Below are 6,000 nucleotides of genomic sequence, written 5' to 3' on the forward strand. Positions count from 1 at the left end.
TGCTAGTAATAATCGAGTAGCTAGTAATAACGTCGTATACACTTCGTTGTAATGTTATTGTGATCGCTATCTGGCTAACTTGCCACCCAAGCTCCACTAGTCTCAGGATATTCCAGATATTTCCAAGGAATTTAGCGATAGTTGACTTTGTCTGTTAGCATTCCCTTACAGCCAGTTGGTCTGTGGTTCATGTTTCGTTAGCTTAGTATGCTACTTGTGTGTTACCTGACTTGAATGCCGTGATTTGTGAAAACATATATAAAGATGTAGCGGCAAAAATACTGAATTGGTTCTTTCTATCAAAAGCGGTAAGGAACGTCTACTCCCAGCAAGGGACATGCACAACCACTAACGCCGCCTGTATCTAGTATTTCAGAAGAGTCCGACCGAGATGGGTTAGGTATGTATCTTAGAACTGCGTTTCTAAACCAGCCATGCAGGACATTGTAAGTTGTGACTGACTTATTTATCTTTTGAATCAGTGACTTATTTATCTTTTGAATCAGGGACAAAGAATTCGCTATGCAAGGTGTTCAACCCTTGGGCAAAAAAACCAAAGCGGTTGGTGTGCTAGAATCTAGGTGAGTTCGTCTTACAACTGCGACCGTAATGCATTGTTTTGTTGATGAATACATTTATTTAGATTCGTTTTATATTCACAGCATGCACTCCTTGAGCATTGCTGAAGAAGAGCAGCATGACTCTCTGGATGAGGAGGAGGCGAATTATATGAGGAATAGCATGTAAGTCTTGCACATGAAACCATCTTAGTTCGTGTTCTTTTCTACTTCAAGTTTATGGTGTTGTGTGTGTATTTTGTAAATTATTTTTATTTACAGTATTGACATGGATGATTGCTGGGAGGATCCTAATCAGAAGGGCTTGGAAGAAGATCGGGACAGCTCTGATGAAGACTATAGTCCTTTTCTTCATCTACGGTATGTTTCAGTTTCTAGTTGCATTTTAGGTTGAACTACTGCTATGTTGAAGGGTGGTTATTATGATCACAAATATTTTGGTCTTTCAGGAGAAGACAACGTTTTAGGAGAGCATGATGCAGTTGTTCCTTTTTGATCTTCAAATTGACTCTATGTACATATCTTGCTGCTTTGCAGTGCCCCAGCTATGACTGCCAACATCAACCAACTCCTGGAGATAAGCATGGATGAAGCCGTGCTTGATGTGCAACACCCAATCCTCCAGGTGAGGACATACAAGAAACTCCAGAACAACAAAACGTTTCAGGTATGCCCCTATAGTTATGCAAATGCTAGTATTTGTCATAAATTTGCACATACACACAAGCACTTATGATCATATTTCTGAACTTTTTTGTCTGTCTTGTAGAACCATTACAAATACAATAATTGTATAACTCTGGCTGATTTTCCATGTTTGTTTTGTGTGCAAAATCAGCTGCTTAGAATTGAAATTGAAATGAAGCCTCATCTGATACTTTTCCTGGAGTAGCATCTAGTGGTGAGAAGTGTGTCACTGACTGGGCCTTTCGGGTTATGTATGTGTTTTTCAGGACAACTTCAGATTTGGAGAATTTCCAAAACCACATACTCATGTATGCAGGAAAGCGGTTTGCCTACAGCCCCCCTGTTTACAAAACCCAGACATTGCTTGCAGCTATCGCAGCTATTAATTAGTTCTTACCTAAACAGTTGTGGAATTGTGCAATTACTTTACTTTACTAGGTACAGACGGTACTTCAACAAGAAGTCCAAGCGCTGGAGTGCATATGTGTTGAAGGAGAGCAAAGGCTACCATTACATTCCAGACCTGCAGAAGGCCATCCTTGCTGAGAGGCTGGGAAGTGGGATGGGCCTTCCCAGAATACAGGGTCTAAGGCCTGCTTGCCGCAACGCAGCGTCCATCCACATCTGAACTTGTCGCGGCTCAGGTTTCACGGGGAGAGGGTGGTGCCCAAAGTGAATTTTAAACTATTCCATTCTTTCATAGCTGTGTATGTAAATAATTTGCAAATAATTCAAGAGTCGTAAAAAGAAATATTTTCATTTATATGTAAATAAAAAACAATGAACATCGAAGATCAAACTGTACATGTTTTTTTGACATTGAACATAAATAACAAAACTATTTACATCAAACGGCGCACCCTGAAGCCAACATATTGACCCAAGGGGTCAGGAAATGCAGTTCTTATCTTCCAAGCGCAGCAGCTTGGAATAATAACCCTATTGCCTTCACCCAAGCGGCCATGCTGCCACAGTACAAATTGGCGGTGTGCCGCATGTCTGTACTGTCGCTGCTCCACCCCTGGTTCCTGTTTTCGTCATCAACAGCAAACACATCGTTCCATGCAGCCCGTGCCAGCCGTAAAACGCCTGGGTCAAGAACATAAAACTGCATATGTGCCATGCTGCTAACGCAGTTTTCAGGGGCCTGGCGGCAGCAGAGCCTTTCTTGGTCTGTTGTCATCTCCCTGCAATTACTGCAGGTGCACCAATGTAAAGGTCCCCCATCCCGGACATCAGATCTTTGGGGAACCTCTAAGGTCAAGATGTCAAACATCAGGCCTGGTAGTCTGGACATCACCGTGTCCAGTAGCTCATCTTTTTGATGGTTGGTTAGAGAACGAACCTTTGTCTAAAACATAAGCCTTGTTTTGTTATTTTATTTTATACGTTTTTCAAACATTGCCCCATGATTTGAGGACCTTTGCAGGGCAAATCAGGCTCATGTCTCACATTGACAGACCTGTAGGATTTTTTTTTTTAAAGATCAAAAGAGGCCCATAATAATAACAGTATCCTAATGATAGCAATAATAACACTTATTATTATTATGATAATAATAATAATACAATAATAATAATAATAATAATTGGTCGATAATCATTCACTATAATAATAATAATAATAATAACTAGTGCTGTCAGTTAAACACGTTATTAACGAATTAACGCAAATCCATTTTAACAGCGTTCATTTTTTTAACGCGAGATTCTTTTTCTGGCCATTTTGAGAGTATAATCGAACCCACAAATGTGATGCTCCAGATACTCAACTAGCTCAAAGGAAGGCCAGTTTTATAGCTTCTCTCACCAGCAAAACAGTTTGCAGCTGTGCTAACATAATTGCACACGGGTTTTCAAGGGTTTTCTAATCATCCAGTAGTCATCTAAGGCGATTAGCAAACACAATGTACCATTGGAACACTGGAGTGATAGTTGCTGGAAATGGGCCTCTATACACCTATGTAGATATTTCATTAAAAACCAGACGTTTCCACCTAGAATAGTCATTTACCACATTAACAATGTATAGACTGTATTTCTGATTCATTTAATGTTATCTTCATTGAAAAAAACAGTGCTTTTCATTGAAAAATAAGGACATTTCTAAGTGACCCCAAACTTTTGAACGGTAGTGTACGTAAAAATGTACTTAAGTACAGTAACAAAATACAAATACTTACATTCCACCACTGAATCTCACACCATGATTTTTGGCACTCAACAAATTATTAAAACAAAGTTCAAATCCTCTTCATATATGATCACCTGTCTCGATTGTACACCACTGAAAAAAGTTGAACACATAAAATATCTTGGACTCTGGTTAGACTGTGGACTATCATTTAAACATCACATTGATCACACCGTAAAGAAACTGAATTTCAGCCTTAGTGTCCTCTACAGATCTAAAAACTGTTTTTCATTTGCTGTTAGGAAGAGACTTGCTTCACAACTCATATTACCAATTCTCGACTATGCAGATGTTGTTTATATGGTGGCCTCAAAAACAAATCTCCATCCTCTTAATACTGTGTATAATAAATTGTGTAGATTTATCCTTGGCTGTCCTTTCACAACCCACCACTGTACAATGTATGAAACGCTTAACTTTCCCTCTCCAATTATAAGAAGACAGTTGCATTGGTATCACTTCACTTTTAAATGTATTCATTTCAACCACCCTCTTTACTTAAAGCATTTATTTGTACCGGTCTCATCTCATTACAATTTGAGACATGACTCTCAAATCTTTTTTTCTACTCCCACAGTCGGTAAATCTGTTGGTAAAAAGGCTTTTAAGTTTAAAGCACCATCAGACTGGAACAATCTACCAGGAAATATTCGGTCAATTTCATCATTACCTGACTTTAAAAATACTCTTTCTTCTTATTATGCAAACTGCTGCATTTGTTTCAATTAATATCTTCTTATATATATATATTTTTTTTAACATAGGGTTGGGGGATGTGACTGCTGACTATATATATATATATATATATATATTTATTACTATACATATATTTATTACTATCATTAACATTATTATGTAAATAATACATACATGTACACCCATGACTGTACTCCAACCCATCCCACCAACACCATCATTAAATTTGCTGACGACACCACCGTGATCGGGCTCATATCAGAAGATGACGAATCAGCGTACAGGGATGAAGTACAGAAACTGACAGTGTGGTGCTCAGACAACAATCTGTCACTGAACACCACAAAAACGAAAGAATTAATTCTGGACTACAGAAGGCAAAGTGCAGTTCCGGCCCCACTCTACATCAACGGGGACTGTGTGGAGAAGGTCCACACCTTGAAATTCCTAGGAGCCAATTTATCAGATGACCTCTCATGGTCTGTCAACACCTCAGAGACAGTAAAAAAGGCACAGCAGCGACTACACTTCCTGAGAGTACTCAGGAAAAACAACCTGGAGTGTAAACTGATGGTGGCCTTCTACCGCACCACTATCGAAAGTGTACTAACCTACTGCATCTCGGCGTGGTACTCCGGTTGCACCGCAGCAGACAAGAGAGCCCTCCAAAGGGTCATCAACACAGCACAAAAAATCACTGGCTGCTCACTGCCCTCCCTGGAATCCATTGCCCGCTCCCGCTACCTTAGCAGGGCCAATAACATCTTAAAAGACTCCTCTCACCCAGGCCACCACCTGTTTACTCTCCTGCCCTCAGGCAGACGGTACAGATCCTTTAGAGCAAGGACCACGCGTCTTAAGAACAGTTTTTTCCCGACAGCCATCAGAACTCTAAATACCGACATGCACTAAACACTAAGCACTTTATTGACTACAAGTCACATACCATCTCAGTCACCTTACACATGTGCATAAACAAAGCTGTATTAATTGATGTATTTATTGAAGTACTTTAGTCTATGCCACCGCACTTTGTTCTACTCTTAATGTATAAATATATTTTTTGGGGGGCTGTTCCTACTGTTTTTGGATAGTTGTAGTATTGTTATGTTATATGTTGTTGTTGTGTTATATGTTGTCCCTCGTCACACCAACAGGAGAAGCACTCAAAATTTCGTTGTATAAATACAATGACAATAAAGGCATTTCTATTCTATTATGTTTCTGAGCTGATGATCTGTTGTTGTGCTCCGCTTGGAGTGCAGACGTGTAATTCGGTATGTATCTGATGTCTTGCTGCAATTCTGCTGATCGTTTGTTGTTTGTTGTTTTTGTGTGTCCTGTCTTATTGTTGTTTTTATGTTGTTTTATGTTCATGTAATGTATGTTTACTGTCCGATGGTGTTGTGGACCCCCTTGAAAACGAGATGACACATCTCAAGGGGTTATTCCAAATAAAGAGAATTTCCAACATAAAAAAGAACGAGTCATGCTAAGCTACCAGGAAAAAGTTCTTTGCTGAAATTCCAGTCGATTGTCGATGTGTCTATGTTTTATGTAGAACTAGGGTCTTCAGAGCGTAATAAGATTTTGGTCGCGAAGGGTGGCACGGTGCGACACATGATCATGCTACACCAATAAGGTAGCTGCTTTTTGTCAAAGAGTGGCAAGATTGCGGCCACCATGCCTTCATCGAGCAGTACGGACGACGAAGAAAATACACCAGAATGTCTTAATAAATCGAAAAGCAAACACTGTTATATGCATATTACTTCAGTCAAGCACAAGGAGGTAAATTTCACCACTACACGATGGAATACATACAGCACAAGCCTACAAAAGTGGC

This window comes from Clupea harengus, unplaced genomic scaffold (assembly GCF_900700415.2).
Source record: "Clupea harengus unplaced genomic scaffold, Ch_v2.0.2, whole genome shotgun sequence".
NCBI lineage: Eukaryota > Metazoa > Chordata > Actinopteri > Clupeiformes > Clupeidae > Clupea > Clupea harengus.